Genomic DNA, 21,185 nt, shown 5'->3' with positions numbered 1-21,185 from the left:
AAGCCAATCCCCCTCCTTTCTCTAACGCCCCTTACTCTAAGGCCACTGTGAGGCCAGGCTCCAAGCTGTTCTCCAGGTTGAACAATCCCAGTTGTCTCAGCCTGTCTCTGCAGGAAAAGTGCTCCAGCCCTCTGATCATATTTGTGATCCTCCCCTGGATCCTTTTTAACAAGTCACCATTCCTTGTGTTTAGGACCCCAGAACTAGACACATAAATGGCTTATGGACTATTCCTCCACTCCTCAATGTAAGAGAACAAAGATATTTGCCAACACCTTTCTGTTAAGAGAAACAGGCATCAAAAGATTTCTGACAGCTTTAAGCAAATTGGGCAGTGTCATTCACATTGATGAGGCCAAGAGGGAGATGTCAAGTGGGAAAGAAGTAAGAAGAGGAAACAAAAGCATGGAGGAAGCTGGTGATGAAGACCAGCTACAGTTATTTCCTGGCTTTTCCTCTTTTGCAGAGGGGAAGGGGAAACAGTGAAATAGTACACAATACTAAAATCAGATGAGTATCTAGGAAAATACATGAGAAAGCATGGATTTTTCTATAGTGCAATCTAGGAAGAGAAGCCAGAGGTCTTCAGGATACAATTCTAATCACTGGACAAGAAGACTGAATGCTCAGGAGAGAAGACTGCGAAAGCACACAGAAGAAAGACAAAGAGACAAGGGCAGGGAAGATACTGGCCTGAAATGTGTGTGTGAAAAGCCATCAGACTTAGAAGAAAGCAACTAAAAGAATCAATGGCTGTTAAAGCCCATTCCACCTAGATTTTAGACTAGAAATCAAGATCACCAAGTTTTGCACCATTTTTTGTGTAGAAACAGCTGCAGAAAATATGCTTTCACTTTCTGCTGACTATGATGGATTATAGTGAATAATTCCTGACAGTTTACTTGATCTTAGTGCTAATGTTTCCAATCATGCTGCTCGTCCATTCAGCTTACTACAAGAAAAGGCACAGGTATTCCTAATTCCATCACTTCTTAAAACATGAATGCTTGAACTCCCTTAGGGCCCTTTAAGGTGCTTCAAGTACAAAAGGAATTTCCACACATAGCTTTTCATAATTGACTTAGAAGTTTAAGTAGGAGTGACAGGACCTGAAGTTAGCTAGAGCTCTGAAGTAAATCCATCTCATTTAGACCTTTTCCTTATAACACACTCAGATCGACTGAAACACTTCTTTACTGAAAAGACGTATTTGATTTAAACATTAAAGAAATCTAAATTGAAAATCAAAACTAATTAGATGACCAGAACAAATAAGACTTACAGACAAATTCTGTTTGTGGGTGAGAAGCAGAAGGAGAGAGTGGAAAGGGTTGCCCATCTCCAAGTTCTATTACACACTGCAATCAAAAAAGCCATAAGCAATGAAGCCTGCAATCATCTCTGCTTCTAGCTCTTTACCCTGTTTTACACTGCCTTCTGCAGATTTAAAAAAAAAAAACGAAACAAAGTCATAATTTAGGAAAAATAGAGTTTCCATCATGTACATATTTTGTTACTGTAATGAATTCTTACATTCACCAGCAGTGACATGTTTATACAGTAACCTTAAGGAGCCTAGCTAGACAAGTACACAGTACGAGCCTGGTCTGGGACAGTCAAAGTGGCACTGTAGATGTCAGATGGATTTTCTGCACCCACAGACAAAAATCTGCAACAGCTTTGCTATACACACAGGACTGTACAAACCTTACCTGGACAAAGGTGAATGCTCTTACCATACCAGTGGAAGGAAAAATGCTCTCAAGAGGGATATCAATTTACTTAATTCAAGGGGCAGATTTACTTGGCGGTCATCTCCCTGCTCCCTATGAATACAATCTACTAGAGTGTGAGCTTTTGAAACATTAGGACTGTTGGGAATGGTACAGTTTCTACCAGAGAAAGCTGTGGTTCATGAATCTGCTGGGAACACAAGGGAAAACATCAGGACACCTGATCTCTTATGCTGGAAAACAGCTGAATGTCCTGCCCAAGCTGATGATAGAGTTAGTGGATTCTTTTTCTCCAAGGATTTTTCCAGAATCTAGATTTTCACACTGGAGTATTTTACTGAAATAGGAGATCTCCTTTTTTCTCTTATCCTTTACTCAACATATGTTCAATTTCTAATCAGAATTCATTCAACGTTCCAGAGCAGCTACCTAGAAAATGCTCTGACACTAACCACTTTCATTAAAACCCAGTGTTAATACAACAAATAAAAATTCCTCTCAGAGCAGAAGGGACATACCAGGTAGGGAGGGGAAGTGACAGGAAATACAGCCAAAAAAACCTCACACTGAAGATGCATATGATATACTTGTAGTGTGAGTCATAACTTTGACAACATGTCTTAAGAAACTCAGTTTAAGGAAACGCTTTTTACTGAAGTAAAGTATCACTCCAATTAAGTTCTATCAAATAAGTTAATAGAGAAATATATAAGTTCTCGTTTGGAAACATCAGATTTGAATGTGCTCTATTCTCTGCTTTTCAGAGACAATCCAAGAATTCATACTTCAAATTCTTTGGGTATATACAGGCCTAAAGACAGACTCAGATCCATTTTTAGGTAAATGTTGCATCAATACTTCTTAGATTATTTAAACAAATGAAAAAAAACCCAAAACAAAATCAAAAAACCCAAACAAACAAAAAACCCAAAACAAACAAACCAGAAGGTAAATTTCAGAAGGAAAGTATTTTTTTTTAACACAAGTTGCTGTTTAAATTCCCAAGGGCACCTCTGAAAGATTGCATAAGGCTACAGATAGGTGCTTACTTGCAGAAGTGAAGAATTTAAAACTTGTATACTTTTTATATTTTCTATCAGTCAAATTGACATCTTGTTCTTCCCTTTATATAAGTGCAAGCAACTTGCAGTTCATTGAGTCGTTGTTCTGAAGCATCTATCACTATCCAGACATTAAACTGGTAAGCTCAGCAAGCCTCTAGTGTTTGTGAATACTGCTCCTAGAACCAAACATCAGTGATTTATGGAGACAGACCTACATGCCTAACTGAAGTTTGTGAATTGAATGCCAAGTACTAGAATCCCACCATATATGAGAGAGCTAAACAGTGCCAAGCAGGAGGGAAAAAATAAATTTGTTTCTAAAATAACATTTATTTTTTAATTTTAAGGGTAGTAATTACCTTAATAAAAACCACTAAGTGCTACAAATAGATACTTACAATTCAAGTTAAAACTCTGTTTCTTCTATAACTTAATTGGCATAAATTAATGGACATAGAATTCCTGCTGAACATTAGAAAATGCTATAAACTGTGAGGAATTGTTAAACATCAGAACAGACTGCCCAGAGAGCTTGTGGAGTCTTTATTCTTAGAGATAATCAAAACACCTCTGGACACCATCCTGGACAATCTGATCTAGCTGACCCTGTTTAAATAGAGGGCTTTGACTAAATTATGTCAAGAGGTCCTTTCTACCTTGACAATTCTGTGGTTTGTGGGATTCTCTGTGGTAGAGCTGAGAAGACCATGAATGTACTGTAGGCATGCAAGAGCATATTAGTCTCATATGACCTATTTATTCCACATTCCAATCTTCTTGAAGACATTTTATCTCTTAAAAGGAAACAGAAGGGGCAAAATAGGGAAATTCTATCAACACCATAGCAAATACACATGCCTCCACATCCCTGTTAGGTGTCCCAGTAGGGCACATTTATGAGCTTCAGTCTTTTCCATTTATTGAAACTGCCTAGGAATCCTTTTAACTCCTGTCTAGAAATAATACCAATCCAAACCAAATGTACTGTAGCACTAAACACTTCCTTTTGTCATAAGCAAGTAGTTTTTTTTTCTTTTTTTTTTTATGATAGGAAAACTTGGTAGCAATGCAAGTGCAACTACCGTTCATATGAAATTTGATGATTGTTTCACTTGATAAACAAAAATAATACTCTGTAAGTAACACATGCATGCACTTCTTAATTTTTTCCAGTTAAACTCAATTAAGATTTGAATTCAGTTGATGATAATATAAAGAAATTTACTGTTATTTCAGACCCTACAGACTATCTAAGCATCTTCCTGGGAAGATGAGAAAGATGACATAGGACACACAGGACATCCATCTCAAGTGGCACTAGACATTCCCAATCCAGAGAGTAAGTTGAGCCCTGAATGACTCCTGACAAAGAGCATAAGAACTTATTTTCTTTAACTAAGTTTCAGTAAGGGTATTTTCAAAGTTTTCCAACAGATGGTCATCAACCAAAAAAAAAATCCAAGCAATTTAAAGCATCTTGAATAAATTTCCAACAATCACTAAAATTTTTACTTTTAAATTTAATGCTTCTGATAATCAAAAGTTAAGGAAAAAAATCAGAATATACCAGAAATTAGTCACATTAACAAGCCTTCTTGCAAGATAATTCTACTAACTACGTTATCTGGGAAAGCCACTGCTCCTAGAGGTCACAGTGGACATCTCTATCAAAACTATTTCTCTACTGCCAGGTAGAGAAGAAAATCAAAACAAAAGGAAACCATGAATTACCAAAGGGACAACAGTGTCCTATTACTGTTACTAACATATCGCAGAACACAATTAAGATTTTCCTGGATATTATAGCAAAACTCTACAAGAGAGCCCTGAAGAGATTTCTTCCTCCAAATCTGTTCTTCATGGACACATGTAAGGTCCTTAATTCCTAAAAATGTTATTAAAGTAGTTGAAGAAGTCAAAGCTCTAAATAAAATTTAAAGATCCACAATCTTTTTAGCAGAGCACAGTTACCAAATCTGTATTACACAGATTTGTGCAGGGGGGGTAGGGGGTGGTTTACTTAAGTGCTGGCTGGTTTGGAATTTTTTGGTAGTGGAAAAGAACTTCCATCAAAAAATTCATTTGACTAGATCTTATGTTGTTAATTGCTTTAACTGTGCACTTTATCTATCTAGAAGATCTCACATTAGCATTTTTAATTATTTAAAAGACATTAAATATTGCTGGTACCAGCAGGATCAGAGATTAACTTCTTAATAATCACTCTTGTTTGAGAGTAAAGCATTTGATTCCAGCTGCTATGAACTTTCAAACAAGCAAAAGCAACACTTGCTGACATAAAAGGGACAACCAACTCTGGAAAAGAATGGTGATAAAATTATACTGCCTAGATCCATCAAAACAGTATTGTTTTATACTAGACTCTTTGCAAAATTTTAAAATGTTAACTTGCTTGGAGAAACCTGAATTACTGTATTTTACTATATTATTCTGACTTATATGCTGTTTCAGAACACTTCCACATTATTTTTACTCAAGCTACTTTTTAATTAGTTTAGATTCCCAGCCCCTAACCCACATGGAAGCTATCTAGGTTGCTTTTACATTTGGATCACAGCAAATAATAAAATTTAAATACATCATTGTTAGTACACCTCTAGAAGAATCAAGGGGACAGCAGGATCCCTAAAATCAACTGAATTTCTAGATCAAAATTAGACACAGACTGATTTAGGAAGGAAAATGCTAATTCAGGGTCTAATATTAGAGAATAGCTTTTTTTTGCAATCACAGATAAGTTGTGATCAGAAAATAAACACATTTTAAGGTAAAAAATAGCCAAAATAAACCAGTCATGGTGGCTTCCTTCCTAGTCACCAGATGTATCTACTGGAATAAAACTGTACCTGAAACTCTCACCTCACAAAAAAGAGTAAAGTTTATCAGGCTGAAGATTACTCAGAGAAGCCTGAAAACATAATGTAACACCAGGCTTATTACTTCTACTGGGAAATACCTGAATTAATGTGATTGTTCTTGTCTGGGAACTGACTTTTAGACTTTGAATGCTTGAGAATGACAATGCTAAGATTAAAAGCCATTCAATGATATAAAAAGTAGAACCTATTCATCAGTGTCTTGAGCAGGGAACAGAGACACGCTGACCCAAAAAATGCTGACTGGCATAAAGATGGCCTGAAGCACCCATTCATCCCCTCCTCCAATGGCCAAGCCCAAGGATACTGCACACATATCCAAGGACTAAAAGGATAATGAAATTGTGTTTGATTTCTCTTTACCAAATGGCACACACAAGAAGCTGGATTTGAATCAGAGAATTTGCAAGGGACAGACTGCTCCTCACCTTGCCAAGGAACTGAGCCACTGTATTGTACATATTCCAGCACTCCAAGCACACATTCACTGCTTCTTTTCCACCTTTGGACAGTAAGATGCCTAATGCAGCCAAGAACTGCAGGACTACTTCAGCAGGATTATTCATTCACCTTAGTTATTCAACACTACAGTCACCCCCATCCAATCAGGAGACAACTCATCTCCAAAGAGCAGAAAAATAAATAAATAAAGTCTAGAAGATCTCTCCCCACCTGCACTTTAACTTGCAGAACTGACAGCGTTGCCCATTACTGAGCATACAGATGTATTTGCATCACCACTAGGACTACCTTCACCACTAGCTTACTCTCAGGCTATTTCTTGCCTATATTTGAAAAACAAATGCAAGCTTTTGCCTCTGTATTCATACCAATTTCAAGATTACCAAATAAAGGCTCTTGCCACCCATTTTCAGGAGAGAAAGAGCACAATCTGCACACTAACTAGAACTGAATGCTATTTATGAAATTCCTTCAGTAAGCGCTACTGTCAATACAAACCTCAAAGATGAATCAGAATCCGATGTAGCAAAACTATTAGAACCCAATAGTTTCCACAACTTATTACCATCTAATGCTGGTCTTTGAAATCTATTTCTCACAGAGAGAGAGAATACTGAATCTAAACTGGAATTTACTGACCTGTAGTCCCCAAGGGATCACCACCTCACCTGCATTCAACATAGCCCAATGCAGAGACCTGTGCAGACAAGCAAATAGTTTCTCAACATGTTGCTCATACCAAATACTACACCACAAATAGTAGTCCTAAAGCGCTTTGCTAATTTGTTCAGAGCTAAGTGGGTATCTCTACACAGCACAGTCAACTTGTATGCCCCAATGACAGTTTATGTGGAAGGTTTCATCTCTTCTGTAAAACATATTTCTTTCTCCTACTCTCACAGGTCACAAAGACATTTGAGCTATTAATACAATTTCCCTGCCTACTTGGTTCCAGTGGAACCCTACAACCAAGAGATTCTCTGTGAAGACCCTCAGATTGCTGACGATACATTTCCACTTCACACAGGGAATAACTAAGAAAAAGGTTCAGCCTTAGCTTTGATTTTCATTACCATTTCATCAGCTCCATCTAGCCTATCTTTTAAGGCTATAGATTCTTTGGTATATTGCTGTGGTTGCATGAAAACCACAAAAAAAAAAAAGTTGCAAAAAAGTCAATATGAGTTATCAGCTACTAAGATACTCAGACATTACTCAATCAGAAAAGCTATGTGTCAGTATAAAATAAAAAAGGAATGTTGATTTTGGGGCTTGGTACCGTTTAACAACTACTTTTTAAAAAACCCATAAATTGATGCTTCAGCTACCCAAGTGGAGATGCTCTATTGCCTACCTATCACTTTATACCATAATGTTAGACAGAAAAAAAATCCAAAAACCACAAAATAGTAAGGAAAATAACTTCCTTATAGTAGGTAATAATCTCATTAAGTACACTACAATACTTTCCTTGGAGGAGAAGATTTGTTAGGGCAATTTTTGAAAATAATTCTTTTTTTAAGCTAACTACATACAGCCTTGTAAGTGAGTGCAAGATTGTTAACACTCAGAAATAGGTAGCAAACATTCTTGGAAATATCTTGGGGAGATACAAAAGATTCACAGCAGTACTGAATGCAGCTGAAGACTTTCACCGTTCTCTGAGGTTGGAGTTGGTTAAAATATTTTGCCCTCCTTTTCTTTAGATTTTTCTAAAGACTCAAAACAGCAGAACATGAAATGTTACTGAAACTTATCCCAGGTTCACAAACAGTGTATTTCAGTGTTTAAAAATTACTTGCTTCTTTTGTTCACAGTCTCTTCTGCCTTTGCAAACCATTAATAACAGCCCATCTTTTATTTGTTTTCAGTTTCTCACAGAAGCAGTTTGTTATGACTGCTCTCTCCTACACAAAAGCTGCTAAGGGTTTCCAAATACCCTTCTGTTTATTTATGGCAAGCTGCAGTGTAAACATTTGCTTACTACAAATCAGTGCCAGAAATTTCTAAATAAACCCACTGTTTTAACACCTTTTACCCCTGACTATATGAAAGAAAACTAAACACAGTCCACATGCCTTTCTCTAGTCTGCATATATATTCATCACAGGTCAAAGCAACTTTCTCTTCTTTCAAGACAGAATGGGTACAAGTTCAGCAGCACTGCTGGCTTTTATACTTCCTTCTTTTGCCTGACCTGGTTTAAAAGTATAAGAGAAACTTCTGTGGGGTTGCTTTTTGTTTTTTAGGGGGAGGTTTTTTATTTTTCTTAAAGGTCTAGGAGACATGCTGGTGATCCAATCCCCAATACTGCTCCACAAACAGTGATGCCAGCAAAACACGTGAGCAACAAAGCTGCAGCAGGAGGGCAGGGAGACTGGGGTACCTCAAGCCAGTACAGCCACAGAACATCCTGCGTAAAAATCAGATGCACAAGGTGCCATAAACCCATTAGATGGAATTTTCTGATAAAAGTCTGGTTCTTCTGATAGTTTTCAAATGTGTGTAACAGAGATAAACAGATGGAAAATAATCTCAGTCAACAACAAATAGAGGGGAATTTTTTCCCCTTCAAATAGAAGGTTCTGAATTTACAGCTCAAAATTTTCTTCAACCATTCCCTAGCCCCCATTAGCCTGTGACACAACTTTTCCTTACTTGGAGAAAAACTGCTGTTTCAAAGAAAAATGCCTAAAATAAAGATATTAAATAATTTTTAATCTCTCATCTTTAATTAGGAATGGAAGTTGAATTAGAAAAAAATGGAGAAGTGTTTAGACTTCTGTGCCTTCCTCAGGTAGAAGCAAAGAAACACTTCTGTTCACACTTTTTTCTCCCACAGACTGTACCAACTTGCTCAGAAAAAACCCCAAGTCAAACAAAAAACAACAACAAAGTCACAAAACCCCAAACAAACAAAAAAACCCTACCCTACTCTCTTATATCTTTATAGCTATATTACCTATATTATATTCTCCTTTTAGGTGTTCAGGGCTTGATCTGGTTTGCTATGGGCTACTGGGTGATCACACAGTAATCTCCCTCACTACCTGGGCCAAAGAATAAATATATCAGGAACTAAAGACACAGCCTATGAAAATTCACTCCTTGGATTTCCAACAGCAATTTTCAACACTCACAGTACACAGGCCAGTGACAGGACAAAATGTAGAAACATAATATGCAATTCACAGAATCAACCTATGCCACTGAAGATGCTTTGACTCGCCTTCTGACTTCCCCTTCTCCCTGTTCTGCCACCGCATATTATTGCCCCAGAGCACAGGTGACACTTGTGTTGCCACTGGTGTTATGGTACAAACCCATCCTGACATCCCACAATAGTGCCTACAACCAGACAAAATGCAGGCACTTGCTCTACTACCCCAGCTCTGCAATAAAAGCAGAGGCAAGTGGAATGCTGGAGGTATTTATGACTTAAACTACTACAAATTACAACTGACAAGGTTCTGCTACTACAGCCTTAATTCTCTTCACCTATCCAGCAACACCCTAAAAATCACTGCAACTCCATAGTGCAAAAGTTAGTTTTAATTAGAAAAGACAGTAAATTCAAACAGCCTGTGTCCAGCAGTTTTCCAGCCTTTAAGGTAAAGTTGCACTATGGTGGACTTGAAATTCTGGAAAAATGTAAACAGCTGCAAGGAATATAAATTCCACTAATTCTGTGTATGACTTGTTCCCATCTGCTGTCATTTACATCCAAAGATGGGAAGCATGGAATCTGACACCACTATGCATGATGGACGTGAGCAAAAGATCTTGAAGAAATTGAACAAATCTAAGGCGGGGGGGGAAAGGAGTAATTCAAACTGAATATATATTTGAGGATCCAGACCCGCTGGTCCAGGAGAGCTTCCTCTTGTATTAGGTAGCCAACCCTGCCTACCAAAACATTTTGGAGTTAGACTTGCTCTCTAACAGTGAATTCCTACTTCTGTTTCAGCTCCATTCATAGTTATCCTCCCTAAGTAAGCAAGCAAGCAAAGCATATCTAGTTCTATTTACATTTCAGCAACACTGAAATTTTTGCAATTCTATGAGTGTGTTTGGAGAATGGAACCACATACATGAAATGCAAACAGACAAGACTTCACTCGGGTTGCCACCATTCAATTTTCTACACACTTTCCCTACAAGCAAATACAGGATTTAGATACCAAAGTCACCACAGACCACCAGAAATCCCAGTGTACTTTAATGTAACCTCACCAAGGATGGGAAGCATCAGCAGGGGGATGGCACACTCCAGGGCACTCTGCAGTGCTAATGCACTAAGGACCTGCCAGAAAGGAGCTCCCTTCCTGTTTGTTTGTCTGAGTTTTCTACAGAAATAGAAAAAGTGGGAAAAAAAGAAAAAAAAAAGAAAAAAAAAGGAAGTTCAGCAGAGGAACACACCAAACTCTCAAAACAGGTACTTTTATCCCCACAAGAAGGCAGACTTCAGTTCAGCCTTGCTCTTGAGACCTCTACTTTGATCTCCACAGTTCACTCAAGTCCAAGTCCCAGCTCTGTTCTGAAAACATCACCTCAGTTCTTTCTTTTCTACTGTTGTTTTATACAACTAAAATATAGGTCACTGACTGAAAGGAAGGCTTTCAAAACTAACAGAGAAAAGGCCACAGATGATGTACAAAAACAAAAAAAGAAACCAAAACCACAGATGATGTATACCCTCAAAGGCAGAACCTTCTTACGGCTTTAAATACATAATTTTGAAATCTGTATTAGACCAGGAAAAAACTATTAAGGACACTGTCTTATAAATGTAGCTGTTGGGGAAAAAAACATTAAGACAAATTTTAGAAAACTTCAAAAATTAACCTGAAAAATATACAAATCCGGATGACATTTCTTCAAGCACAGGGGTTTTATCCATTTTGTAGGCCAGGTAGGGGCACAGTTTAGCTTTAGAAGGGCAGTAGCCCTTTTACTTTATTTGACCTGAAGTGACACCTGATGGAAAATGTTTCAGACATAATAAGGCCATAAGCTTGCTCACATCTTCTTCAAAATTCGTTATTAATCTAAGCAATGCTGTTTTCACTTAAGCAATCACTTAAAAAACAAACATACAGGACAGAAATCAAGCCTTATCAACAGTGCAGAAATGAACCTCAATTACCCTGAGATATGATACCTTCAAAACAAAACCCCCCTGTAATCCAAACAAGTGATACTGAGAATTTTTTCCAACTGGTTTCTTACTGAAGACTAGAATGAAAGGCTATTCTGGAGGGACAAGGGTTTAAAAAATTGAAGATTTTAGACTACTGAGGGGAAAAATCCATGACCTTAAGATCCATCCTAAACAATCACAGCATTCAGGGAAAACACAGAAGTAAATTAGGCTCCAGCATTACAATATCTATGCTGTCAACTACCACCACTATATGTATCGTTCCTGTCAGGAAAAACAAAGACAGATGGTTGTAGAAAAAGACACTCTTCAGAACAACCTTAACCTTCACGTACTGACAAATCAAAATATTTACAATATTTATCCCCATATAGAGCTCATTCCCTACAATTAAAGCTCTCCTAAACTGCTGCAGCATATTGCTACGGAAATTTTGGCAGAACAAATTCTTAATTTACATAGCTGTTTAGAGTAGTCACCTAACTCAGAGGAAAACAAAAATCATCCATTCTCAAGTATTATTGATCTATTTTGCTCAGAATTGTTTACATATTTTATTGCTTTCTCATCACAGGGAAATATCCAACTGTCAATATCAAGGTCACCAGCATGAATGTGACTGAAATTCACACAGCATTCACTACTGGAATGTCACTTTCTGAAATGGCATCTTTCTTGGCTCAAGCTGAAGGAGAGCTGTATTTCAAATGTATGCAGGTACATTAAGACCCCTTGGTACTGCTCCAGTTCACACAAGCTATCTGCCCTGAGTGATTTCACTGCCACTAACAGCAAGCAGCACAAAAGGCTTCCTAATTCAGGTACCTCATCTGTGCAAAACTCGTGCCCCAGCAAGGAAGATGAACATTGCAATCCACAGCAAGCCTGGCAATGGACTGCAGTGCTTAATCTTAGTTTAGTCCAAATTTTTCCATAGTGAAAAGTGCAATTAAAGCACATGTCTGATAAATCTTGACAAAACATTTTTCTAGAACATAGAACACGGGTGAGCGCCTGCCCAGAACCTGCTGCAGCTCCTTTCTAGCCTACATTAGACACTTCCCTTTCTAGAAAGGTCAGGCAGATTCAGGATGGCTGAACCACAGGGTTCACCCAGAACCAGCAATTTCAGAGTTCTCCTGGTCTCCCAGTTTAAACTGTCAAACTCCAACATAATTGCTTCATTTTCATTTCTTGAACCTACCTCCCACAGTAGCCTCTAGTCCCTGAAATTTCTGCAGACTTAGCAGGAATGCCCCTTGAAAAACAGTCTCCTAAGTATGTTTCTTTTCAATATGAAGCTTCTAACTGTTCAAAGCCCAAAATTCACTCAGGGGTGATACCCACACAAGACAAAATTAAAAAAAATAAATCATTAATTAAAAAAATTACAAGACCCAGTGAAGGATTTCTACTCTTTACTTATTTTTGATAGTAAAATTTTAAAAATCTCTTGGAAATAAAAGCATCACATCTACATGAATGCAGTCATGCAATATAGTATGCACACAGAATGCCAGAGCAGCAGATCTTGTTTTATTACATAAGTGGTCAAAAAGCCATCTAAATAAGAATGCAAAGAAGTGAGGGTTTAGAAATCACTGTCAAGGATCCTGTCTTTCACTACTAAGTATAAATATCAGATAATTCAATAAATTTGAGGGGATATACTATTTCTACTAGTTAGTAGTATCAGTGTGGTTTTGGGGGTTTTGTGTGGGGAATAAACTGCTAAAAATTAGGTTTCTAAAAATTCAATAATTTCTTAGGAAAATCTTGTAATTTTTAACCTTTTGGCTAAAAATTTGTTCCTCTATCTCCAAAGAAGAGAAATACAAAAATTCAAACACAAGATTCCCTCCACTTACTGCAATCAGGGTAATCAGAGTGATTGAAGTCCTAAGAGCAGAAAACACACTGGCAAGTATCATATGAAATTCTTAGATGGATGAGAAATATGAAGGAAAACCTTTTTTTTTTAATAAAATCATTAAAATGAGACAAATATGTGGTTGCTAGTATAATTACACTGCATTATATTTTTGTTTGGCTAGTTTTTCCCAATAACCATCATCTGTTCTCACACAAGTGATTAAATTAATTTCATTTTTCACTTAATCCAATTCCCACTTCTAGTTCAATTTATAATCATCACTCCCCCATGCTAGTGTGGCATTAAATTAGTGTCATTCTTGGCCATTAAGTTCTTCATATTCCAGTCAGCAGAATCAATCAAAAACACCACAGCAGTGCCATGAATTTCTTATTAAATACATTCCTTTTTGCTGCTTTGTAGAAGCTGATCATCAGTGTCAGAAGCTACATTACATCAATTTCTCACTTTTCAGGCTTAAGAAAGACATTCTGAATCAAAAATAGACAACAACAAAGTAATTTTTTTTAAATGAACACAGCATTTTCTCTATTCAAATTGCACTTACTTTACTTTGTAAGTGGCCACTGAAGAAAGGACCCATGAAAGCATAAATTTCCATCTGTTCCTGATCTTCTAACCGTACTTCTCCTTACCGTAAAATCAAAAGTTATTGCTCCCCTTAGTAAAAAGAGAGGGAAAAAAAGAAAAAAAATACCTCCCTTGATGCTAGTCAAATTTCTTTGTATGTTCAAATTCAAATCCTGGGTCAAATTCACTTACACAATCAGCAATACGCAGACTTTTCAACACAAGATGCCATCTTAAACACAGTTGCTCATGTCCTCTCTTAAAGAGAAGACTGAAGAAAGATTACAACTCCACTAGAAGATCTGTGAGAATCTCATATTTCTTGTCCAAGGCAAGATTCTACACTATTTGTTCAGGGTCAATTTGAAGCCCAGTCACTTCCAAGCTCACTTTCATAAAAATATATCCATAAATTAAATTTCTGCATGGTCATCTTTACTTTTAAAATGTCCCATTGTTTTCTGACAGTAAAAACAGGGGTTCATCTCATCTTCTGTGTGGTTCCCGCTGAGCTACGAAGTGTTAAATAAACAACACTTCACTTTCCATATTAAAACTCCCTTTCCCTAACAGCATTTTCTCTTGCTTGGAGTTGAATGAAAGGTATACCTGCCAATCCAACTGGACCATTTTCAAAGAAACCCCAAGGTTTCAAGAGACAATTTAAAAAGAAACCCTCCTGACATATTAGGAGTACAGTCTTCCTCGCATCTGCCAACTCAGTGGCTGGCCAAATGTACATGTTCTCCATGCATGCCTATACAGGAATTAACATGGCCTTTTGTTGCTTGTATGTACAGTAAAACACAATATTTTTATAAACACTGTAGACACCTAAAAATTATAAATCTTGTGCTTAAGAGATGTTAATTGGTACAACTGCATTATTTTTAGTGTCCTACTAATCAAGAGCTTATTGTTCTCTAACAGTTTCTGAGAGTGCTAATACTTAGTGTAGTACTTTGTGCATAATAACTGTACAGTGCTTTACAGATGCTGTCAAATTATTCTCAGTCTGAAAAACAGGCAAAAGATTAAAGGAGTTTTTCTGGAGTACTTACAAAGTAAACAAAAAAATTCTCTGTAATCACCTGTAAACTTGAATAACACAAAGAGATGTGACTGAGTAGCTATATATGGGTGGCTTATCTGTGGTAACTGTGTTACTTATTCAGCACATCACTGGATTTCTATGGGATCTCCCTAAACAACAAATACGGTTTTCAGGTAAAAACTCTAAAGAACTGAACACGCCTCAGCGGTCTTGCTCCTGCCGACTGCTTCATGGAGGCAGATCCCAGAATCAACAGGAATTGGCAGGGCTACAGTAATCCTTTACCCTATGTGCTGCAGTTAACAGGACTGCGGCCTCTGGGTCTGCTCCTGATCTTTCCACGACTGAACAAATGCTGCCACGAACATCTACCCAAGTAAGACTAACCCAAACTTGCTCCTGAAACGTTTGTAAGGTATTTTCCTAGCCCTACAAAATTGGAAAAATTCACGACAAGCTTTAAAAACGGTAGTCACACTCTATTTGCTAGGATCAACGTCTGCAGTTTATTTCCCCGTGGTAAGATTTAAACCCTAATTCTCTTTCTTTCACATTTTATTGCGGTGTCTGGTGCCAAGCACGCTGCTTCCCAGGGTTTGGGGGGGCAGCTATGAATCAGCTGTCACTGTGACTCCGCCAGAGCCCGCTCTGACAAGCCGGGCTCGCTCCAGGGGCGGAACGCACGCCGCACCGCTGGCCTGGGAGCGCGGCACCGATGAGCCATCCGCAACCTGCGGCATCGCAGGGACCCGCGCCTCTTCCGTGGAATTGCTCCAGATCGACCAAACGGGAAATTTTCCTGCCGGGAACCAAATTTCTCCCCACCATCAGCTACAACCACCTGAGCAGCACCTTTTCAATTGCGAGGGGTGCAAATACAATGTTCCAGCAATCAGGGCGCCAGGATCGTTTTCAGTTGTGATCTCTCACATATCTGAACGCCGGAGAGGGGCAAAAGCTTGGTTTTGCCAGTCAAACGAGTGGCTTCGAGTCCCGGTGCACGCGAGCGCAGCTCGTACCAAGTACCGAGACGCCTTCCAGCGCCCGTGTTGCGGCGCAGAGCCGAGTTCCAGGGAGACGCCGCCAGCCCGGCACCTGGAGCACGTCCCCGCATAACCCCGCGGGCAGCGGGACTCACGGCGCCGGAGCAACCCCGAGCTCATCCTCCGCCCACCGCCGCTCCCCGCCGCCTCCTACAAGGAGCCGAGGGCCGGCGGCAGCGCCGCTCGATGCCCGGGGGCGCCCCGGCGGCTGGAGCTGCCGCTTGACCCGTCTCCCTAGCAACGGGGACACTCGCCCTCGCCTCCCCCCTTCCCCATCGGAGCCCCCCTTCCCCGCCGCAGCGGTGCTGAGCGGCCGGGGCCGCGGGGCACGACCGACGGCCGCCCCGCGCCCCGGTCCCGGTTAGGTAACACGGGCGGCGCGGCGCCGCCTCGGGCCCGGCCGCTCGCTCACCTCGGGCAGGTGCCGGGGCCGCGCACGGCGGTGGCGGCGCCGCCGCTCCGCTCCGACGGCAGCGGGAGGACGAGCCGCGGGCAAGCAGCTCCCGCACCGCAGAGCCGCCGTCCCGGCTGTGCCGCTCCGGTGCCCGAGCAGGAGGAGCTTCCCCGCCCCGCCCAGTGCGCAGCGGCGGCCCGGGAGGGCCGCACCTGCCGGGGGAGGAGGTGGGTCGGGCCGCGGTATCCCGGGGAAGGGTGTCGGCCGCTCCCGGGGCGGTGGAGGGCCGGCACCGCAGCCCGCGGTGCCCCCGGGAGGCGAGGGGCTCTCCACCCGCCGGGGCCACGGCCCTGCGGGAGGGCTGGAGGGAGAAGGCCGGGTTGGGTGATCACTTTAAGTGGCGCTGAGTTTGTAGGAAGAGCACCTGCGAGGCGGGATAACCACGGGAACGGGGGGGTAAGGAGAGCTGTTGGGGACATTTGGGAAGGAGGATTTTAGGATAAGAGATACGGCTAGAAAGGATCAGGTCTCTGTAGGGTCAGGACCAGAGTACTACATCCTAGGATATTAAGGCATCACTGCTTTATCATGTTGTTATGGGGTTTCATGTGACTTTAAAAATATCTTATTTGCAAAAGTGATGAGGAACATCCGCCTGGGATACAAGTGCTGCACCACTGTGTATTTTTCCAAATGCTGTCTTTGCAGGGACACGGGACTCGGCTCTGCAGTGAGGCTCAGTAACAGTGCTATTCTTTTAGCCTCACCTCATGAAACTAAGAGGTGGTGGGTACTTGTCTTGCTGCACTCTCTAATTTGATCCCGTGGTTATGAAGAACCATTTTTTAATTCAGGAGAATTTAAAAATAAATGTAATGATTAGTGAACCATTAATCATCAGCAAGACTGGAACGTGCTTTAATATGTAGGATAAAATACTATTTTGAGAATTGAACAGAGTAACCAACTACCTTTGAACTACTTTGGATTTTCTTAAGAGCTTAGTTGCTCTTTTCTGATCTGTGAAGCTAATTCAAAAACAGTAGATCCCAAAAATCTCTGCTTCCATCTCCAGCACACCTCCATACTAAATTGTACACACTTGCCACATCATGTTCATGAGCTCACATCATGAGGCATAATGACAAGGCCAGTGCTTCATTAGAACCAGTTAACTCATGTGCAACACAAAACTATTCTGGCTACAGTACCTTTCCTTGGTTGTGTCCAAGTGGGTTTTGAATGTCTCCAGAGAGGGATACTGCATGACCTCCCTGGGCAGCCTCTTACGGGGCTCTACCAGCTTCAATGTAAAGTTCTTCTTCAAGTTGAGGTGGAACTTCTTGTGTTTTGGTTTATGGTCACTACTTCTTCTGTTGCTGGACACCACTGAAACAGTTTGGCAATACATAATATTTAATATTGGAAAAAGTGACAGAGATTAACAATGATTTTTATTCTCTTTTTTTGGTAAAAAAATCTCTATTCTGCAAATATATAATGAAGTTTTTTACCTTATCCTATTCACAGCTCTAGAGAAAGACTGCAGATGTTCAATGATCACATACACAAGATACGTGTAAATGTGAAAGGCTCGGAAGAAGTACCTCAATACAACAAAAATTAAGCCTATCAAATATTGGAGAAAGGTGCAGCAAAAAAAACTATTGCAGCTAATTACATTAATGCATATTCCAGTTGATCCTACTGTTTTTCCTTTACCATTCATATGAAAGTAACTTGAGCAGATGGACAAGAGCTTGTTAGAACTAGGAATATAAACTTGTATGAGGTAAAAAGGCTTCAGTTTGCAGCATTTGATAAAAGAGTTTATGAAGTTGGAAATACCAAGTAATCTATTCTGATCCATGGAAGAGTTATTGCTGCTCTTGTGGAAGAAGACACAGGGAACCTTCAATACTCTCAGAGAACAACAAAGTACATCAGTAATAGCCAGAGTTTCTCCCACATCTATAAATCCCAAAGGAAAAGAGGACAGTGGAGTATGCTCACAGAGCAAAGAGCACAATAAAAACCTTAATTTAACCAGCAGCTGCCAAAAGGAGCTGTTATTGAGGAGGATACTGAAGAGACTAAGCACCTAAAAGGAGACCTCACTGCTGCACAAGAGTAAAATGGAATCTATATTTTAATTGAAAAATCCATGTAGCCCTTAAAGGAAAGCTGACTGTATGGGAAGAACAAGTTACAGAGTATATTGAGATAATAAGCATCATGGAAAAAGTAATCAAAACAATCACTAAACCATTCACAATTAATAAAAGCAATGAAGCCATGAAAACAGATCTGCAATTCCAGGAGAAATAATTGAAAAGAAGCACAGACAGATCTGCAAGAAACCAATATTCCTCTAGCTGAGAAAGAATATATGGTTTCAGTTCTGAACATACAAGAACTTCATGGCACAGCTATAGCCATTTGGTCAATACTGTTAATATAAATCATGTATCTATGCAAAACTGTATCATAAGAGAACTGTTGATCACCACAGTACTATCATCCAAATAGATTTTCAGGAGGAATTAATGTTATGGTCAATAAAGTACAAGATTCAGTTAGTGAGAACTGTCTGAAGCAGCAACAGATGTTGACATCTTATGCATATTTTATAGGCTCCTATCAATCAGTAATTCAGTGGATAATATATTTGCATTAGTTGTATCAGGGTCTTTTACCTCTGTTAAAAAATTGCTGACTGCTGAATTTTCTCAAGTATCTGATAATGTGTTACAAAATATGACTATGCCATTTGCTAGTAAAGCTGAGCCATTCAAGTTGAATGAGAAGCAAATATCTGGATCAGGAGAAGCATTAAATATCTTGACAGCAATGGTAGAAATTGTCCTGGAACTAAACTGTTTGTTTCAGACTAACATAAGGAAATTTTCTGGTTGATGAGATGGAGGGCCATAAAAAACTCATTTCTTAGGAGATCTCTGTCTCACTCTGAAAAAATTACATAAACAGCCAGTATTTTTTTTTTCTCAGATGCACGTTCTGTGGGAATTTAAGGGAAATAGAAATGGAAAAGTGTGTACCTACAAATAATGCAAATTAATTTGTGTCCTCACTTCAAAGCCAGCTGAACCTGTTGGCACAGAAGATGCAGAACTCTAGCTTGTATACTGTCAAAAACATGCAAGTTTGAAGAATACCATCAGTGCTGGGCAAGAAAATGTTTATCTGGAAACTACTGACCTAGGCAGTAGTAAAAATTCTGCTTCAAAGCAAATTTATTGCATCTCTGGATAATTTCTTTCAAAAGCTCAAGGACATAAATGGTAGTTTATGGTCATATGTTTCATGGACATAAAAGAAGATGATGGTGGAATCCATAGTCTGTTCTCAGCAACTTCATAGCAACCTAAAAAGTGAACCTCAGGATACTGGTAAATTAAAGGAATTTAAAACTGCTCAGTTAGTCACCTTTATGGATCAGTAACAGTCCTTCTTCAGCAACAATAAACAGCAGCTTCAGTGTTTGCAGTAGGGAACAGAAGGTTTATGACTGAGATCTGTATTTTTTACTGGATAGTTTGTTCTGCATTAAGGTGGCAGTAGATGCAGTTTGGAACTACCACACTGTAAGAATATATCCTACAATATATTTCATTATATGCATATAAAGAATACAAATAGTTGTGTTCAAAGATCCTTGACATACTTACTGGATCTAAAACAAATTGCCAGTTTTAAAAGCATTGGAACTCACCCATGTGAGCTACAAATCAACGGCCTATATTATCCTTAAAAAAGGGAAGAGTATGTCATGGTGCTGCCAGCTAGGTCCAGGGTCTTCACATCCCTGCTCTCATTTAGAGGCCTGCCTGAATGACTCCTAAAAAAATGGTCTTCTTATCTATTTCCAGTTTGTGCTCACTAAAAGCCAGTCAATAAGTAAGAATTTATTCAGTGAATGGAATGGTCCTATGGCAATTGAAAGCTGGGAGCTAGACAGCAGGCAATTCTGTGTAACAGGGAGATGCAGTGAATTTATGTATTATATACAACTTCTCTCAAGAACAACAGTGAATTATGACTTGCAGCATTTACTGTTGAAGAGACAGAAGAATTATCCTTAAATAAAGGCTTGTCAAGCTCTTTTACTCTCTCTCTCTCTAAAAGCTTGTATTTCCACAAATATGTTCCCTTATATATTTTTTTAGAAGACTGACTTCCGAGATTGGCATCAGTGTAATTTTTTTATCACTGCAACATATGGCAGTCTCCGCTGCTGCCAAAACATGGCCATGTTTCAGCCTCAGGGTACAGCTGGCTTGAACTTAAAACTGAGACTGCTTTCAAACATAAATACAGAATTTTGTGTTACCCCTTCAGACACTATGAAGAAAAGTAAATACAAAATTTCTGTCACTGGAACCTCCATGAACACTACAGTACCTTGGGGTTCCAGCCACACTAGGAAGTACTTTTTCTTTCTAGTTTCTGGATAACATCTAAAATGATTAACAGTCGCTTATCACTCAGCTATCCATACTGAAAACTTCTGTAGTTCAGATTCCAGTATGGTTTTGCAAGATTCTTATCTTATGGTAATTTATGATGAGTTCCTCACATAACCACAAGTTACAGCAATCTGATCATGTGCAATCAGTGTTGGTGTAAACCTTTTGTTCAGAGGTTTTTTACAACTCATCTATACTTAACCCATCATTTTCTCTTACAGTGCTCTTCCTGATTTGCAAAGCTGGATGTGAACCTGCTATACTGGTGGTGCATGTTATCTCAACGTTCTGAAAATTATCTAGATAAATACAGGCAGTTCCTAGTTACATCTGAAAGTATACCCAGCACCACTATTTTGATTAAAAACATGAAAACATCAAGCACTGCATTATGTTTTGAGCAGTTCTCTCAGCTGAGCATTTTCC

General features: G+C 39.4%; 1 pseudogene; it reads left to right on the top strand.

The window, feature by feature from the left end:
- The first annotated feature begins 17,413 nt into the window (after window positions 1–17,413).
- Window positions 17,414–19,606, top strand: LOC134041912 (kinesin-like protein KIF11; annotated as a pseudogene).
- Window positions 19,607–21,185: the final 1,579 nt, after the last annotated feature.

Source organism: Cinclus cinclus, chromosome 3 (genome assembly GCF_963662255.1).
Source record: "Cinclus cinclus chromosome 3, bCinCin1.1, whole genome shotgun sequence".
NCBI classification, from domain to species: domain Eukaryota; kingdom Metazoa; phylum Chordata; class Aves; order Passeriformes; family Cinclidae; genus Cinclus; species Cinclus cinclus.
The sequence above is the reverse complement of the archived record's forward strand: the minus strand, read 5'-3'. Positions and strand labels throughout refer to the sequence as shown.